Here is a 20,085-nt window from a genome sequence, read left to right as displayed (position 1 = left end):
GTATAAATCATTATAATAGGCTTGGAAACTGAGACTGCAACCTGGCTAAAGGAAAATGGCTGGAAATATCCTGCTCAAAAAAATGAATAAATAAAGGGAACACTCAAAGAACACATCCTAGATCTGAAGGAATTAGTACTTTGAGTACTTTGTTCTGTACAAAGTTGAATGTGCACAACAGCATGTGAAACTGATTGTCAATCAGTGGTGCTTCCTAAGTGGACAGTTTGATTCCAAGAAGTTTGATTTACTTGGAGTTATATTGTGTTGTTTGAAGTGTTCCCTTTATTTTTTTCAGCAGTGTATAAGGGGCGTGCATAAGCGCACCAGCGTGCCTACAATCCTGTCCTTTTAAAATATATATATATTTATTGATTTTTATAAAAGCAATATAACAATGAATCGCCTGAGCGTATTTATTTATTTATTTATTTAATTCGATTTTTATGCTGCCCTTCTCCTTAGATTCAGGGCAGCTTACAACATGTTAGCAATAGCACTTTTTAACAGAGCCAGCATATTGCCCCCACAATCCGGGTCCGCTTTCTATCACTGCTTCTTTTATTTCTCTAAATTCTTCCATCTCGTTCCTTTTGACTAGTACCGCCATTTCCTTTATAATTGTCCATCGTGTGTATAAAATAATAATAATAATAATAATAATAATAATAATAATAATAATATATTAGATTTGTATGCCGCCCCACTCCGAGGACTCAGAGTGGCTCACAACAAACAATCCAATATACAAATCCAATATTAAAAACAATATTTTAAACCCTTATTAAGAACAATCATGCAATCCAGACATCCTATTAGTGTCCTCTTGCACTTATTTCCAAACGTTCTGCACTACCGGACATTCCCAAAACATATGCATAAACACATAAACACCGGTGCCAACAAATAGCTACCGTCCTAATGTTTCTCTCTTACTAGTATCATATCTATAAACATTGTTATATCTTGATATGCTACCAATATGTAATTGACAAAATAAATAAATGAAATAAATAATTTCAAATGCCTTCTTTCTTTTAAGGCGGGGCTTCCCCATCTGGCCTCTAAAATACAGCAGAGCAGCAAAGGTTCTTAATACAGCTCACCTGTCTGGAACCCGTGCTGTGTATCAGATTATCAATACAATTGAGAGTCCAAAAATATTTATTTATTATTCATGCTTATAGGCTGCCCAACTCCTTCCGGATTCTGGGTGGCATACAACAGGTAAGAAACAATTAAAAAATAGTATAAAAACCCATTAAAACATTCATAACCTCTACTGGCAGGATCCAGATGGTTTCAAAGTGATCAACAGCTTCATGCCTGTCAGCAAATCCTGGTCTTCACCAGCTTCCAGAAGGCCCGCAGGGTGGGAGTAGTACGGACCTCAGGGGGCAACTGGTTCCAGAGAGCCAGTGCCGCCAGAGAAGGCCCTCCTCCGTGGTCCTGCCAACTGACATTGTCTATCTGACGGGACCCAGAGAAGGCCATGTCTGTTGGCCCTTATGGGTCGCTCTGAGCTGTGTGGCAAAAGGTGGTCCTGGAGATAGTCTGGCCTTAAGCCACATAGGGATTTATAGGTGATAACCAACACCTTGAATTGCATTCAGAGACAGATTGGGAGACAGTGGAGCTCGTGGAGTGTTGGAGTGATGTGGGTGTATATTGGTGCACCTACAACAGCTCATGCAGCTGCATTTTGGATATAAGTCTCCAAATAATAATAATTTATAATTAATAGTAATTTAATAATAATAATAATTTATTAGATTTGTATGCCGCCCTTCTCCAAGGAGTTGGTGCAGCTCACAACAGCAATAACAATACAATACAAATCCAATATTAAGAAAACTAAATTACAAACCTGTTATTACTAAAAACCAATCAATTCTACACAATCACACCACTCTCAAATGCTAAAGTCAGAACGGTGGGGGAGAGAATTAATCCCCCCATGCCTGGCGGCATAAATAGGTTTTCAACATCTTGTGGAGGGTGGGGGCAAGGAGGGTGGGGGCAATTCGAATCTCTGGGGGGAGTTGATTCCAGAGGGCCGGGGCAGCCACAGAGAAGGCTCTTCCCCTGGGTCCCGCCAGACAACATTGTTTAGTCAACGGGACCTGGAGAAGGCCAACTCTGGGGGACCTAAATGGCCGCTGGGATTTGTGCGGCAGAAGGCAGTCCCGTAGGTATTCTGGTCTGATGCCATGACCAGAAACTAATCAGCAGCCAATGCAAGCCGTGGAGTGTTGACGAGACATGGGTGTATCTAGGAAGGCCCATGATTGCTCGTGCGGCCGCATTCTGCACGATCTGAAGTTTCCGAACACTTTTCAGAGGTAGCCCAATGCTTAAAGGCATTGCTGGCTGGAGAATTCTGGGAGTTGAAGTCCACAAGTCTTAAAGTTGGCAAGTTTGGGGATCCCTGGCTTATAGGTTCATCACTTTTCCTTATTCCTGTAAAGTTAGAGCCTATGGGATGAGAGCTCTTAATGACCACACACAATAGCCAGAATCAAAAGATCTGGTTTAACTACATGCCATAGTAAGAGTTTTCTCCCTCGTTGAACAGCAGAGACTAGTTTCTTGACCATAAATTGCATGTTGAAATTTTAAATACACTTTGGTCTGCAACTTTGTAGGCTCTTATCTGGGAAACATCATTTCAAAGTGGTCTAAGATATGGGTTTAGCTGATGGGAATCAATATTTTTAGAGTTAAGTAGAGAGTCTCTATTAGCAATGTTTGTGATAATCTGGTGACCCAAAATTCTCCAACCTTTCAAAATGATGAAAGAGTGAAGGATGATATTTTTGCAGCTCATTATTTGAAAGTGACTCGTGCATACTGTAACCACCAACAAGTCTTTAAGTCTGCCTTTTCTTGGGTAAAAGCCAAAGCTGTTTCACCAGCTGGATCTTTCCATCAAGGCACTCCAAATAGAACTGAAGAAGCTACTGTTCCTGTATAATAGAAAAGTGTCAAATGTCTGATAGTCTTAATGCTGAGATTATCCTAAGGCAGACAAGCCTGTAATTTTCCACTGAAATTTGCAGAAAGTATCTGAAGTTAAATCTTTTAGCCTTCGTTAACATAAAGCATTTGTCCTGCAAAGAAAATAAGTGAAAGAAAGTGAAAATAAAATTATTTATATAGTATGCAATGATCTCTAGGTTTGGATTTTGCATTGTTCCTTTTTGGACTATATGAAAAGAGAAATGCCAAATGAATGGCTTTGCCATGAAGTAACCACAACAAATTCCTATACTAACACAAGGTAATTATATGATCCCAGTTTCATATAAAGGAAATATGAATCTTGAGTTTTTATAATCAAAGTTTGAAATAGGGGCATTTCAGAGTTTGTCCCAAAGGCAACTAAGTTAAGCTTTATACAACAAGACAATATTTTTTTTATATATTTCTACCGCAAATGTCACAAAACAGTAATGTACAGTATATATACACCTCCACCCCACAATCTATCTAAAACTAATACCTGAAAATAAATTAGCTTTATATAGTCTGGATTTGTATCATGAGTATACAGAGATAAAAATATAAAACTACAATATCAATATCAATAATGTAAATCAACAATATTAACTATAACATTCCTGCCATCATCACTTTGTAAATGCTGGCAAATTGGAAAATTCATATAACAAAGATGGCAAAGCACATATAGCTCTTCCTCCTGAAAGAGAAGAAAATGAGCAAAGAATCTTACCTAATTATGATACAGAAATGCAAGAATTAGGAGGTAAAGTGCAAGGACAAAGGTAGCCAGTATGTTAAGAATTAAACATTTCCATGTGTAACTATTATATGTTGAAAATGAATCCTGGCTATCAATTTTAACCATTTAAGCGAACTGGAAATAAATTAGGATAACCCTGAGTCTATTGGCTTTGGTAAGAGCTTTGACACTTGGTTATGTGCCAGGCCTGACATCCTTAGAGTGTTAAGGGCCTATTTTTCTAACCATAACTTTACTGTTATGATTTTTCTCAACTGCTTTATTTATTTTTGTATTGTTTTTACTTGATTTGCATTTTAATGATTGTTTGCTGCTCAGAGTACCTTGATTAAGATGGCCAGCCATAGAAACTGAATGAATGAACAAAAAGTTTTTTAGGACTGCTCTAGGAAAAGTAAAGAAATATTAGGGGACTTTTGTATTACGTTAATAGGTCAGTGCGGCTTGCTATAGAAAAAGAATAATAATGAACTAAGAGCTAACATGGGAATATATAGCAGAAAAGTTGAAATGAGACCAGAAATATGGCTTTCGTCAAGGAAACCATATCAGTGTGACAGACCATCACTTCTACTGTATTAGTTTTATCAGAGAAAAAAGATGAGCAGCATTTTAGAGATATTGTGTACAGTTAAAAACTTGAATTGAGAAAAAAAAATCCACTTAAGTGATACCTATAATTATAAAACTCAATAACTAACACAATATGCTGTTTTTTCCCCCCAAAGATCTTTTTGGGCTGCTTCCAGTCAGCATGTTCAATTAACTTTCTGGAGATCTAAAAAGAACTAAGATAAAAATAACCCACTAAACCCTTTGCCTTGGAGCCTATTGCCCCAAAGAAGAAAAACAACAACAACACAAAGCCCTTTTCACCAATTTCTATTCAGTTTGCTGACACTGAGACTGAGTGACACAAAGCTCATATCTTTGGAGGCAGCAATATGGGAAGATGGTTCCGCCATTCTGAGGGTTGTACCGATTTATTGTCCCTATAATAATGACCCTGAACTCAAAGTAGACACAGGATAAATGCTTCATGCTACCCCTTTTTTTCTTTATTATCAAAAGGAACATCAATACTGTGTCACTAGCTGATATTCCCACCATCTTAGGGTGGAGGAGTTTTCTGATTTTGTGGCTCATTATCTTTAATAAACCTGTGTAAAGCAGTATTATACTACTTCATGAAGCAACCTCAAAAGGGTACTTAGCTTGAGATTTTGATTGAAATGAAGCTTTCATTCAAGACTTCACAAGGCCTGAATCCTTATCCACCACAGTATAACATTCATGGTTATCTGTAAATCTCTCTTCTTTCTAACTCTGTCCATGAATTCCAGTTGCCAGCATGGATTCTGGATGGAAAATTCCATTTACTATTATGTTTCCAGAATAGGCATTTTGCCTGGTCTACAATCACAATTCTAGATATATTCTTCAACTCTAATCTACATTGCCTTGCTAGTACTGGCTTCTAAGACAGCGTTTCCCAACCTTGGCAACTTGAAGATATCTGGACTTCAACTCCCAGAATTCAAACAGCACCCTAAATTAAAGCATCCGTCCACACCATTTGCTGTAAGTGCCTTGCAGAGGCGGCACTTATGGACCAGGCCGGTGAGCCCAAAACATCGGCTTGAAGCTGTTCTGTCTGGGTTCCCCCAGACCTCAACACCAACTGGAAAAAACAGCCAGACACTCTGGTAAAAGCCAAAAGTATTTTATAGCTGGAAAAAATAAACACAGAGGAAAACCTGTTCTTCCCAACAGACAGGCTATACTACGTTACAGCAGAGTCCTGATGTCCAGACAATACAGCAAGCTTCTTGCTGGCACCCCCCCCCCAAGGTTTCAATAGTCAAAGGCACAAACCAGGATTCCAAGACGCCAAAGTTCACAGCCAGGTCCCAAGACTCTCAAAGATAAAACTCCACAAGCCAGGAAGGGTGGGTCTGCCTTTTAGCCTTTCCAAAGAGCACCACACCCAAACCCAGCTGTTGCCTCTTTAATGCTGAAAGTACTTAGCCAATTGCTCCCTTCTCTGAGTAGCTCTTCTCTGTCGCAGATCAATTATGGCTTGTGCATTTTCCTCTAAGGAATCCAGGCTGCTTGCTGGGGAGAGCTCCCCCTGGTGGGACTCTGGCTGTCCTCCCTCTTCTGCAGCCTGGGATTCCTCCTCCTCGTCTGCCTGCACCTCCTGTTCCTCAGCCTCTCCCTCTGAGCTGGAAACCGACAGAAGATCAGCCGTTCCCTGAGGGGCCTCAGACGGAACCACAACAGAAGCTGTTCTGGCCTTGTGGCAAAAGAGGGCCTAACCATGGTAGCCTATGCCTGCCTAACCGAAAACAGGCTCCACTGAGTTCAGTGTGACTTACTCCCAGGTAAGTGGGTAGAACACCTTTTCCAGCCAATAGTTTGCTTGCAGCTTGTAATAAGTAAAATAATAAATATTAACACTAAAATTCCATTGGGGCCCAGATCAGAGAGGGGAGGCGCAAAATGTTTACTTCTTCCTAGGATGGTGTAACAGAAAATAATTGAGAAGCACTGATGTAAAATCTCCAATTGACAGCAAAAGCTGGTTAGTAAAAACAGTTCCTGTTGTACAAGTATGAATCAGCTATGTCTCAGCTCTGTTCTTGGACAACAGGTTTAAAAGATTTGTAATTTTCCAGAAATATCCAGCAGCATTCTAGTCACTTCAGTAAGAAGTTGGCTCCGAATTCAGCATAATTTCTTTGTTCTACCTTTTGAAAAAAAATATCTCAAGGATTAAGAACAGATGTTGCCTTCCACTTTGGAATGTCTGCCAGTCTTCTTGTTTTGTGTGCATCTTCTGGTTAATATTTCAACTTGGGAGGCAATTTAACAGAACTGTGAGTACTTACTAACACCCATTTTGAGTTTGCTACATTTCTTGCTACATCTGTAGGATGGTATTATTCTCAGTATTCTTACTCTTGCTGTATGAGCAAAGGAATTTATCGCAGAAAGGAGCCATAGAACCTGTAATCAACATTGCTTAAAGAGAGATTAAAGAGAGTCATGTTTATAATATTTGTAATGTGAAACTCAATTTTTTGCCCACTCCAGAATCCTTTTTTCCCTATAGAACTCTGATTCTTCTTTAGTTTCTGTAGATCCTAAGGACTCTTGTTTCATTTTTCCATTAGTCCCCCCAGTATAGATAGATAGATAGATGGATAGATAGATAGATAGATAGATAGATAGATAGATAGTGAGTGAGTGAGTGAGTGAGTGAGTGAGTTTATTTGTCAATCAAGTGGTATCTCTACCTAAGAATGCCTCTACTTACAAACTTTTCTAGATAAGGACAGTGATTCTCAACTTTTTCTTCACCATGTGCCCTCTTTAAATATCTTTTGGTACATATTATCACGGGTGGTGGACATGTTCTGAGACAAAAATATTTTGGAACAAAGTAGAGAATTGGATAAATGAAATAACAAAGGAGAAGATTAAAAAAATCTCCTGAATACTTTTTATTGGGTATTTCAAACACAAAGTATAAAAAAGAAACTTATTATTTAATGATACATATATTGGTTGCGGCTAGAATAGTATTTGCACAGAAATGGAAAGAAAAGACAATACCAAAAGACACTGAAGTATTTTAAAAAATCATAGAATGTGCAGAACTAGATATGATGACCAAACGTTTAAATAATCAAACTGAAACAGAATTTTATAAAATATGGAATAAAGTATATGACTGGTGGAATTTCAAAAATAGTATTAACAATTAACTATAAGAGAGAATGAAATAGTAAATACCGTGTTTCCCCGATAGTAAGACCCCCCCGATTGTAAGACATATGGGGGGTTTCAGGGGGGTCGGCTTATATAAGCCATACCCCGAAAGTAAGACATATGTCTTACTTTCGGGGAAACACGGTATAAACGGTATTGCGGGGGGGGGGGCGATGACATTGCTTCCAAGCTCCCCGCGCGCCCCTCGCCTTCGCTCGCCGCGGCCTCTTCCACCGCCTCTTCCCCTGCCGAAGCTCAGCTGCAAGCGGCCAGCGAGGCCGTTTGCAGCTTCGCTCGCCTTCCAAGCTCCCCGCGCGCCTTCGCATTCTCCCCGCGCGCCTTCGCCTTCCAAGCTCCCCGCGCGCATTGCTTCCAAGCTCCCCGCGCGCCTTCGCTCGCCTTCGCTCGCCACCGCCTCTTCCCCTGCCGAAGCTCAGCTGCAAGCGGCCAGCGAGGCCGATCGGCTCCGAGGCGAGCGGCCGGAGCTGCGCCCTCCTTCGCCCGCCTCCTTTCCGCTCGCCTCGGAGCCGAGCGGCCTCGCTGGCCGCTTGCAGCTGAGCCTCGGCAGGGGAAGAGGCGGTGGCGCCGCGGCGAGCGAAGGCGAGGAGCGCGCAGGGAGCTGCGCCCTCCTTCACCAGCCTCCTTTCCGGCAGCTCCCTGCGTGCCCCTCGCCTTCGCTCGCCGCGGCGCCACCGCCTCTTCCCCTGCCGAGGCTCAGCTGCAAGCGGCCAGCGAGGCCGCTCGGCTCCGAGGCGAGCGGCCGGAGCTGCGCCCTCCTTCGCCCGCCTCCTTTCCGCTCGCCTCGGAGCCGCTTGCAGCTGAGCCTCGGCAGGGGAAGAGGCGGTGGCGCCGCGGCGAGCGAAGGTGAGGGGCGCGCAGGGAACTGCCGGAAAGGAGGCGGGCGAAGGAGGGCACAGCGGCGGCCGCTCACCCTTTTTGACTGCCCATCCACCCCTTGACCTGCCTTTAGCCAGCCAGCCGAGCGTCCGTGTCGCCGCGGAGTTGGCCTCCCCTGCCGAGAAACATTGCCGGGAGCGGCGAGGGGATGCTCCCTGCAACCCGCCGAACGTCGAGGTCGGCGCCCGCCTCCTTTCCGGCAGCTCCCCGCGCCCGAAGACGAGCCGGCCCCGGTGCCCGGGACAATGTAAGACATACCCCCAAAGTAAGACACAGTGGGGCTTTTGGGGGTAAAAAGATAGTAAGACACTGCCTTACTATCGGGGAAACACGGTAGTATAACTAACTTAGAAGTGTATATTTTTTCATTTTTTTTTCTTTTGTATTACTAATAATTTTCCCTTTTCCTTTTATATAAGTATAGAATATCTTAAAATATAAAGAGATTTAATTAATAAATTTAATATTATAAATATAGAGTTGAATTTAACAAGAATGTAACTTACATGTGTGGCATTTCTGTTTTGATCTGACTACAGTTAGGTTTTTTTAATATTTCTGTATTAGTTAGACTTCTACGGCAAGCGGAGCAATGGTAGCTCCTTAAATGTTTAATGTTGTATGTCTTTGTCTGTCCTTTTAAAAATCAATAAAAATATTTGAAAAATAAATAAGTAAATATCTTTTGTGGCCACCAACATCCAAGTCTTAACTCAAGATTTTAATCATATTTCCTCAAGCCTTCATGGCTCTCATGTAATGGCATTGCAGCCCCCTGGGGGTCCACTGATCTATGATATTCTATTCCCTTTCTCTTCAGTCCTATCACTGACAACATTCTGGGGTTATTAAGCCTACTCATTCTTAGATGGATTATTTCTGCGTCATTAGGCTGTTCTTACTCAAATCTTCTGGATAATTGCAGTTTGTTATGACGGTACTTTTATTCCATAATCGTAAAATTCCTTGAGCATCCTAGGAAAGTCTTGTTTCCCATTCCCCCTGTTTGGGTACATTGAATTTGTCTATCTATCTGTAGCCCAGAATTCCTTGGCTAAATGGATGGCTATATAAACAGAAATATAGACTAGCAAGACAGATACACTAAAAAGAAACTTGATCATGGCCCCTAAAATGGAAAAGAGACTACATCCACAACGGACCTCCATTAAAATCCTGGCTCCAGTGCTTAGGAAAAGAGCCTGATTTTCAGAAGGGAGGTTTATACAAGACAGACACCTTGAAAGAAAATATACCATGTTTTTCAGATTATAAGTCACACCTTTCCATCCCCCAAAAGAGGGTAGAAATGTCCATGTGTCTTACACACTGAAGACAGCCATTTTTGGCCTCCCGAAGCCCTGCCCCCACATCCCATTTTTTTGTGAAAAATGGTCTGTTTTTGCAAAAATTGGGTGGGCAGAGGGTCTGAGAAGTCTGCAGAGAGTTCCTGGTGCCCAGGGGAAGGCAAAAACACCCCTGGTTTGGGGAAAATAACAGGGGAAAAATGGGCCATTTTTTTTGCTAAAACGAGCATTTTTTACATCTTTCAGCCCCCAGGAGCTCTCTCCAAGCTTCCCAGGCCCTCTGCTGGTTGTGTTTCCCCCCCAAAAAACAGGCATATTCTTGCCTGTCTCTAGGAGTTCTCTGCAGGCCTCCCAAAACAAAAACTTTTTTTAAAATTTATCTCTTTGAAATCTTGGTGCATCTTATACACCGGTGCGTCTCATAATAGAAACATAGAAGTCTGACGGCAGAAAAAGACCTCATGGTCCATCAAGTCTGCCCTTATACTATTTTCTGTATTTTATCTTAGGATGGATATATGTTTATCCCAGGCATGTTTAAATTCAGTTACTGTGGATCTATCCACCACGTCTGCTGGAAGTTTGTTCCAAGGATCTACTACTTTTTCAGTAAAATAATATTTTCTCATGTTGCTTTTGATCTTTCCCCCAACTAACTTCAGATTGTGTTCCCTTGTCCTTGTGTTCACTTTCCTATTAAAAACACTTCCCTCCTGGACCTTATTTAACCCTTTAACATATTTAAATGTTTTGATCATGTCCCCCCTTTCCCTTCTGTCCTCCAGACTATACAGATTGAGTTCATTAAGTCTTTCCTGATACGTTTTATGCTTAAGACCTTCCACCATTCTTGTAGCCCGTCTTTGGACCCAACTTTGTCAATATCTTTTTGTAGGTGAGGTCTCCAGAACTGAACACAGTATTCCAAATGTGGTCTCACCAGCATTCTATATAGCGGGATAATAATCTCCCTCTTCCTGCTTGTTATACCTCTAGCTATGCAGCCAAGCATCCTACTTGCTTTCCCTAATAATCCAAATAAATATGGTATTCTTCCTGAGGCTAACCAGGTGACACTGCTTCATTGATGGAACTCTACTAGATTTAATGGGATGGACCAAAATCATTGCAGGTGGGTGATCTCGCAAGTCTCTCATGCCATGTGGGTCTTTACAGATGACAACCAACATCTTGAACTGCACTCAGAAACCCACTGGAAGCCAGTGCAGCTCCTGCTGTGGTATGACCAATACTGCATGTGCTACTGAATTCTGGACCAGCTGAAGCTTATGGATGTTCTTCAAATGCAATCTCATGTGGAGTGCATTGTAATAGTGCAATCAGAAAGTGACTAAGATATGAGTGACCAAGAGCATTGCCTCTCAGTCTAGGAATAGGCATAACTGATGCATGATGTAATTATGGAAAGTTCCTTCTGGCTCTATCTGCCAACTGTTCCTTAAGCAAGAGCCATGAGTTCAGGAGATTCACTGGATGCACACTAACGCTGGGGGAATGTTACCTCATCCACATTTAATGATGGAAAATCACTAGATACCTTAAAACCTACAACCTCTTAGTTGTGTCAGAGTTGAGCTGAATCTTTTATTTCCCATCGAGACCTGCACATATTCTAGGCACTGAGAAAAGCACTTTCTTTCTTTCTTTCTTTCTTTCTTTTCTTTTTCTTTCTTTCCTTCCTTCCTTCTTTCCTTTCTTTCTCTTTCTTATTTATTTATTTATTTATTTATTTATGTATTTATGTATTTATGTATGTATGTATTTATTCATTCATTCATTCATTCATTCATTCATTCATTCATTCATTCATTCATTAGATTTGTATGCCGCCCCTCTCCGTAGACTCGGGGCGGCTCACAACAACAATAAAACAATTCAAGACAAATCTAATAATTTAAAAACATTAAAAAAAACCTGTTTTTAAAGCAGACATACACACAAACATACCATACATGAATTGTATAGGCCCGGGGGAGATGTCTCAATTCCCCCATGCCTGACGGCAGAGGTGGGTTTTAAGGAGTTTACGAAAGGCAAGGAGGGTGGGGGCAGTTCTAATCCCAGGGGGGAGCTGGTTCCAGAGGGTCGGGGCCGCCACAGAGAAGGCTCTTCCCCTGGGACCCGCCAAACAACATTGTTTAGTCGAAGGGACCTGGAGAAGGCCAACTCTGTGGGGCCTAAGTTAAGTTGGGCTTGGCTGGTTTGAAGCAGAAATATATAACTGAATTTTATCAGCACACTGATGACACTCTTGTGCCAACAGATGATCTCACCCAGCAGTTTCATATAAATAGAAGCAGAGAGAGAGTGTTGAGTCTAGGACTAGATGTTCTCCCCACCTCCAATTCTTGCCCAGCATTCATTGAAACCAACATATGGGAAAGGAGCAGAACCATTGAAGAGTTGTGTGTCCCACTCCCAATCCCCTCAGCTGGGCAAGAACGATACCATTATCAATGTGTCAAAAACCTCTTGAGAGATCAGGGATGATGAATATACTACTTTCATACTCACCCTCCCCAAAAGTCATTCACAAGTCCTATCTTGGTACTACATCCTGGTCTGAACCTTGACTTCAATGAATCCAGAAAAATCTACTCCGGAATCCTTTGAAGTTGCAGGTTTGCTACCTTCTCAATTATTTTTCTCAAAAAGCGAACGTGAGAGATTAGATGAAAAGTGTTCAGAACTGTACTGTTAGATCCACAGATGGCCTCTTAATGAAAGGGAAGACCACTGTTTCCTTTATAACAGGTAGAAGTGTTCCACCTTGCAATGAAGCAATCACTTCATGGACCCAGCTACACATCATCCCTCTGGAGATTATGGCAGCCAGAAAGGATATGAGTCTCAAGTGGCAGGATCACAGACTGAATTTAGCTTTGATAATAGGACAAGCTTCATTTTCAGCACTGCCGAAGGTCAGGTTTAAGTCAATCTAAGAGATCTTATCTCATAGATATTAGGCATAATTTTAGCCCTAAAAAATATTCCACATACCTAAAGTGACCAGATTTTAACTTTGGTAAAGAGGGACACCATTGAGGGGGGGGGGGGGGGGGAAGCGCTTGATTAAAAATTTGGTCTATATGGAGCAAAAAAAATTCTTTCTCTCTTCCTTTCTTTCTCTTTCTCTCTTTCCCCTGTCTTTTTTCTCGCTCTCTTTCTCTCTCTTCCTACCCCTTTTCTCTCTATTTTTCTCTTTCTCTCCCTCCCTCCTTTCTTTCTTTCTCTCTCTCTTACTTCCTCTTTCTTTCTCTCCCTTCCTTCCATCCTCTCTTTTCTTCTCTCTCTATTTCTTCCTTCCTGTCGCTCTCTCTCTTCCTCCCTCCCTCCCCCGTTGTTTCAGTGAGGCTGGGATCAAAGGTGCGATCGAGAGTTTGTTTTAAGGTGGTGCCGTGGCTGAGTTGTAGGGAAGGCAAAGGAAAAAGAGGAGGGGGGGAGAAGGAGCTCAGCACCGTCCTTCTCTCTCTCCTTCCTTCCCTTCCTTCCTCTCTTTGTTTCTCCCTCTCTTTCTCTCTCTCTTCCTTCCTCTCCCTCTCTCTTTCTCCATGCCTCCCCTGTTGTTTCAGCAAGGATGGGATCAGCAAAAGAGCGACCCAGAGTCTGTTTTAAGGTGGTGCTGTGGTCGAGTGGGGGGGGGGGGAAAGCAGAGGAAAAAGAGGAAGGGGGAGGAGAAGGGGCTCAGCAGCTGAGCCTCCCTAGTCTTTCTCAACCTAGGAGCCGGCCAGAAGGACTGACACGACAGGTGGGGGGAGAAGGGGTTCCTCCCTAGCTACCGAGACTTGTCAAATGTCCAGCTGCTTCGGCTTTCTCCTACCAGGTGCCGGCTCCGCCTGCCTCTTGAGAGATCCACCCAGGTCGTATCCAGGAGGGATGTCTAGGCCGGTGGGGGCGGCTTGACAGGAGGCTACCCACCATGAAGACCGACTGCCACGCCAGCTAACTCTGCACAACTTCTGTTGTGGTTAGCTCTGGCCCAGCTCCTGCCCCACGGACTGTGGATGTGGGGGAGACATCCACATGCTGCAGGCCTGTTTTGCCCCCCCCGGGTGCTGCTGATGAAGGCTCCTCTGACCAAGAAGACATAAGTGACAGGGAGGAGGAGAGTGTGCCAGACAGCTCAGGAGATCAATTATCTAGCTCCTCCTTGGATTCAGAACAAGAGTTAATGATACAGCCACGCATGCAGAGAGCAATGCATAGGCAACAACAACTGAGAGATTATTATCAAAGAAAATGAGGCCACCTGTGGTTGGGTGGGGCTGTGGTAATTAGTGAGGCTGCTATAAATAGCAGCCTGTGGGTTTGGCCATTGTGGAGGATTATCTGATCGTTGTGTTTCATGACTGCTTTACTGACTTTGACTCTTTGTGTGCTGATTTTTCCCCTTTGAAACTAAACCAGAGCAAAGTGTGTTTCACTTTGTGAAAGAAGGACTGTGAATTGCCTCACAGCTGCAAGCTAAGTATCACAGAACTGATAAGGGACTTATACAAATTACCAGTTTGTTTGGAGACCAGTGCTCTTTGCTATACCAAAAGAGGGCTTAGGAATTTTCATTATAAAGAACATTGTTTTGAATTTTCAAACGTGTGTGTGTCTGAAATTTGTACCTGCGAATTTTTGGGAGGAGTCTACCAGAGAGCCCGACAGAACAACTTCAAAAAAAAGCGGGACATTTTTCAAATGCTGCAGGATGTGGGACAAATAATCAGAAAGCGGGACATCTGGTCACCTTACACATACACGTCCTTATGCAGAAAGACTGAAACAGGGTCATCAGGTAGCTCTCTATAGGTACAAATAGTCAGGGGTGGACTACTGCCTGGATGGGAGTGCGGAACGTAGTAGGGTAGCAAAAATGGAACTCCACCCAAAAGCACCCAATTTGCACTGAAAGATGTTGAAAGAAAATGCATAAGCCACGCCCACAGCGTGGTAGTAAAACTTTTGGTAGCCCTTCACTGCAAATAGTCTTCATTGGGCCCAAAATATCAGTCACTGAACCAAAAATGGTTGCTAAATGATATATTACATGATTGTTTCTTTCAGCAACTACCACTCCGATTTCCCCAGTTGTGGCAATTAAAGCAACCGGAGAGGTGATTAAGCAGAGTGCCAGGGAGAGGTCACTAAAACAGCAGTCTTTTGGAGTCAACACATTCACAAATAAAAACAACTTATCATTGTTGTGATTCAGCCTGAGGCTGCTCAGGGACCAGCTGTGTCTCTGCTGGCTCCATGCCCGGAGGAGGATGACAGCGCAGAGGAGGGGGCTGAACAGTCGGACAGGGGAGAGGAAAATCAGGAATGGGATGAAGGAGAACAGCATGAGAGCCCCGGGGGGGCCCCTCTCCCCAGCCAGTAGCTTGGAGTCATTAGGTGATGACGCACAAGCTGTCATTGACATGAGACAGCGACGTTCCGAGCAACGAAAGGAGCAGTTAAAGTGATATTATCACCATTGAATTAGAAACAGCTGGGTTTGGGTGTGGTCCTCATCAGCAGGGTTTAAAAGGCAGGCAAGCCCTTGAAGCCATGTGGAGTGTTATCAGCTTGGCGTGGCGTTATCCTGTCTTGTTTCTCGGCGTCTCTGTTCCTGGCTTGTGGCCCAGCAGCTTTGGAAGATCCGTGGGAGGTGTAGGTCTGCTATCTACAGCCTTGGCTTGGCAGCAAGAATTCTGTATTGCTGCATGGACTTTTGGCCTTCGTGAATATATCTGAAGATACAGCATTTTCCTGTTTGTAAGGACATTTTCTGTTACCTGTGTTTTTCTTGAATTTTATAAAACTGCCTTTGCCTTTTACCAGTGTGTCTGGCTTCTCTTTTTGGGTTGGTATTGGCTTCTGGAGTGACCCAGACAGAACAATAATTATATATTTTCCTTTAAAATATTATTTCAGAACTCAGTAAGCAAGCTGAGATTTTACTTTCAATCCATGTTTTCCATGTTATTTTGGAATCACTGTTTATTATTGCCATTTTAGAATTTAGATATATTATTAAAAGACTATTAAAAAAAATGATGGGAAGATGCCTTGCAATAAATTGATTATATAATATGTTGCATACGATGAACTACTGATATTCACAATGCCCAAGAAATACTAAGCTATCTCGCTGTCAACCCTTCTATGACTTTCCACAAAGGGTATTATATTGTAAACATGGACATCTGTATTTTATTTTAGGAGTATTACAAGTTGCTTCTGGAAGAGAAACTGGACTGACTTCCGTTCATATGAGCATATTTTAAGCAAGCTTCAATAAATAGTACAGTATGCACCACAGGAAATGCCATTTTTAGTTAATATTTGCTGAGAATTTTCTCTACCCACTCCTCCCATATGTAGAACAATCTTGATTTCCCCAGGCACTTTACAGAAAAACTTTAAGTCTGTTGCAAAGTCATTATTACCAGACTTTTATATTCCCAAAGATTATTAAGATTCCAATCAATTTTTTTCTAGCAGGTCACTAGAAACAGTTGCTGAGTGTAATTCTTTTTATAATTTCACTACGAAACTACCACCGGTATGTGATCTGGCTTGATAAATTGACAGTTAAAACTTGAAAATGAATGAGTAGTTATGATTGGGCTTGATACATTGACATTTAAAGCTTGGAAATTTATGTAGAATGTGCAACTCCTTAGTATCAGAGCATGTTAATAGCATGTTTCAGGTGAGGAGGGGGAGTAGAATGTCCAAACTCCCAGCCCACGGGCCGGATGAGTCACGCTCTGGCCATACCCATACCTGGTTTAGTGAAGTGGTAGCATCTAAGTATGTTAATACTGTATAAGGTAACTGCAGTTGGAACAGAGTTCTTTTCAGGTGGGGAGAGGGAGTATAACAGAGTTCTTTTCAGGTGGGGAGAGGGAGTATAACATCTAAATCCTTAGCATCAGAGTGTGTTAATATAATACTGTTTAAATGATCTGATGGTCACTTTGAAAAAGCCTTTCTTAGCAAGCACCTAGAAGCCAAGAGAAACATATATGCCAAGTCTCAAGTTTGTCGGCTTTGCAGTTCTGTGGTTTTGTGATGAGTGAGTGGTATTTGGCTTTTATATAGAGAGATTTGCTATACTAATTTTAGTCATTTTAGCCAACTGAAGGCAATATTAATAAGGCTCAGGATAAACATTTGTTAATTTATTTTCAATGTAAAGATTTATTGGTTAAATTTTTATATTTATGTCCTATATTTCAATTTATACAGCTGTAAGTTAAGAAAATTGGTAGATCACTCAAGCAGTTAGTTGATTCTATGTCAGTCCATATAAGATAGGTGAAAGATTCACATTCACATGAAGTTGTGGAGGATGCCCATGTAAAGAGGGCATTATACTCTGAACAAGTACAGTGGTACCTCAGTACTCGAACACTTTGGTTCTCGTACATTTCGGATACCGAACAAAATTTTCGCCAAAAATTTGCTTCGGTATCTGAACAAAAATTTGGATACCAAACAGCCATAGAAAATTTTGTTTATTATCCGAAATGCTACAAGATCTGAGGAGATGGGGTGAGATGGAATGGGAGTCGGAATCCGACACGCCCATCCTGGCCGCCCACTAAACAGCCTCCCAGTCTCTAGTCTAAGCGCTCCAAGCTGTAGGAAGGGTGGGGGCGGCTGCAATACCAGCAGTTTCGGGGGTGGGGGGCTGCTTTCCTCAGTGGTTCGTCTTGTTCCCTTTAAGCAGCTACACCAACTTTCTCCTTCCTGACGGTGGCGGCGGCTTTCCTTTGAGCAGCAGCAGTGCCGGGAACGTCAGCGGCTTCCCTTTCTCATGTGACGTTCCCGGCCCTGCTGCTGCTCGAAGGAAAGTCGCTACCGCTGTGAAGGAGAAAGTTGGTGTAGCTGCTTAAAGGGAAGACGACCAACCACTGAGGAAAGGAGCCCCCCCCGAAACTGCCAGTATTGCAGCTGCCCCCACCCTTACTACAGCTTGGAGTGCTTAGACCTCAGATCTTTATCCCATAGGAAATAAAGGAAATAGGGGCTGGAAACCAATTAAACCCATTTCCATTATTTCCTATGGGATAAATTAATTCGGCACTCGACCAAATCGGTTCTCGACCACACTTCTGGAACGAATTGTGGTCGAGAACCGAGGTACCACTGTATATCATAGGGATATGCCTATTATGTACATTTATGTCAATTCACAGGCTTATTATGTGGATATTTATTATCAATGCTGCTTAGTAAATTAATAACATTCAGATGAATTATTTATGCCAGATTGAGTGAACACTATACATTTATAATATTCTCATTTCTTTAGAGTGGAAAAATATACATATTATGCATCTAATTCCATTGCTATTACTGTAGTATGTATAGAAAATACAGAATAGTGTTATTATGACAAGACTGTTGGGAAAACACCCCAAAAACTGAGAATTCACTTATTTTCGTTCTAGCCTTGTTAATTAGCTACATGTTAGAAATATATTGATCAGTTAGTTTATTAATTTTCCACTGCTTTCTACATTATTTATTCTTATTTATTTTTCCTTTTTCATTTCATTTCATTATTTTTCTTCAATGAATAGCAACAATTCAATTGTTTTTTAAAAATTAGATTTTATACTGAGGAATGTTGATCAGCAGAGTAACAAGCTATTACTTTTAAGTATGGATACATTACAATGGTACAAAAAGGCAATACCCCTATCCTTCTTTTTGCTCACAGAAACACCAAGATACACATTGGAAATCTTAACACACCACCTGGTGGTAATAACAATCTCATTTGTTATAACTAAAAATACTGAAAAGGAAGTAGAAAATATCATATACAACACTCTCAGAACTTCTTGCTATGTATGACTCACCAAAGCAAACCTGAGGCGCGGATGAATAGAATTGGGGATTTGTACCTCGATTTGATATTATTGGAGTAGCTACCAAATGCAGTCCATGTGATCTTTTGAAAATGCTGGGGTTACTTGCAGCCTGAGACTAATTATGAAATGATTTACAATGAAATGATTTACAATATTTACAATATTAACAATGCCAGAGCACAATTTACAGGCAGAAAATACAGTGATACCTTGTCTTACAAACTTAATTGGTTCCAGGACAAGGTTCGTAAGGTGAAAAGTTCGTAAGACGAAACAATGTTTCCCATAGGAATCAATGTAAAAGCAAATAATGCGTGCAAATCCTTTAGGAAAATCCCAGACTTTAGAAGGGAGGCGAACAGAGGGCAGGGAGGAGCAGCTAAAGGGGGCGGGTGAAAGAAGCAAGGCCAGGCTAAAGGGTGAGTGGGAAAGAAGAAAGGCAAGGGGGGCACCCCTCCCTTTTCTTTCTTCAAAAGATACCCTTTCAGTGCCTCTGCAAGCATGCCATTCTCCTACTTTTGTTAATGCAAACTCTTTCCCCCTCCAAGCCGCCCCTCCCTTTTCTTTCTTCAAAAGACACCCTTTCAGTGCCTCTGCAAGCACGCTGTTCTCCTACCTTTGTTAATGCAAACTCTTTCTCCCTACAAGCCGCCCCTCCCTTTTCTTTCTTCAAAAAAGGAAAAAAAAGAAAAGAAATCCCTTCATCCCAGCAGCAGCGGCTTGGGTTCGTAAGGTGAAAATAGTTCAGAAGAAGAGGCAAAAAAATCTTAAACACCGGGTTCGTATCTCGAAAAGTTCGTTAGAAGAGGCGTTCGTAAGACGAGGTACCACTGTTTTCTGGTCTAGTCCTTTACCTGAGGGTGGAACAAGAAGCAATGGGTGGAAACTAATCAAAGAGAGAAGCAAGTTAGAACTAAAAAGAAATTTCCCAGCAGAACAATTAATCAGTGGAACAGCTTGTCTTCAGAAGTTGTAAACTGCCCAACTCCCTCAAATAAGAACTCTGGGCAGTGTACAAATAAAATATTTTTTTAAAAGCTGAATATACAATTTAATTTATTTTTTTTAAAAAAGAGGCAATTATAGTTAAAACCGAACATGAAACGTTAGTTAAAGTTGGGAGAATACCTCCAGTATACCAGCCAGCCCCAGAGATGTGTGCTCCTCTGGAAACCCAAAGTGAGATACAATGCTTCACTTTAAACCTTCCAACGTTTTGCAGAAGTGTCTGGATTAGGAAAGTATCACTATGAGTTTTTGATTGTATTTCAAGAATCAGAATTCTGTTACATGCTAGCCTAGGGATTTGCTGATAGACAGCATGATAGTAGCTTTGGACTTCGTTTTCCCCACTATAGAAGTAATAATATTATTGTGTCAGTACAATCTAATCAAAAAATATATGGTTGGCTTTATACTCGGATCACAATTAGGATGATCATTTTCTTTGTCACAAATATTG

The sequence above is a fragment of the Erythrolamprus reginae genome, chromosome 4 (genome assembly GCF_031021105.1).
Source record: "Erythrolamprus reginae isolate rEryReg1 chromosome 4, rEryReg1.hap1, whole genome shotgun sequence".
Taxonomy (NCBI): Eukaryota; Metazoa; Chordata; class Lepidosauria; order Squamata; family Dipsadidae; genus Erythrolamprus; species Erythrolamprus reginae.
This window is presented reverse-complemented; position numbering follows the sequence as displayed.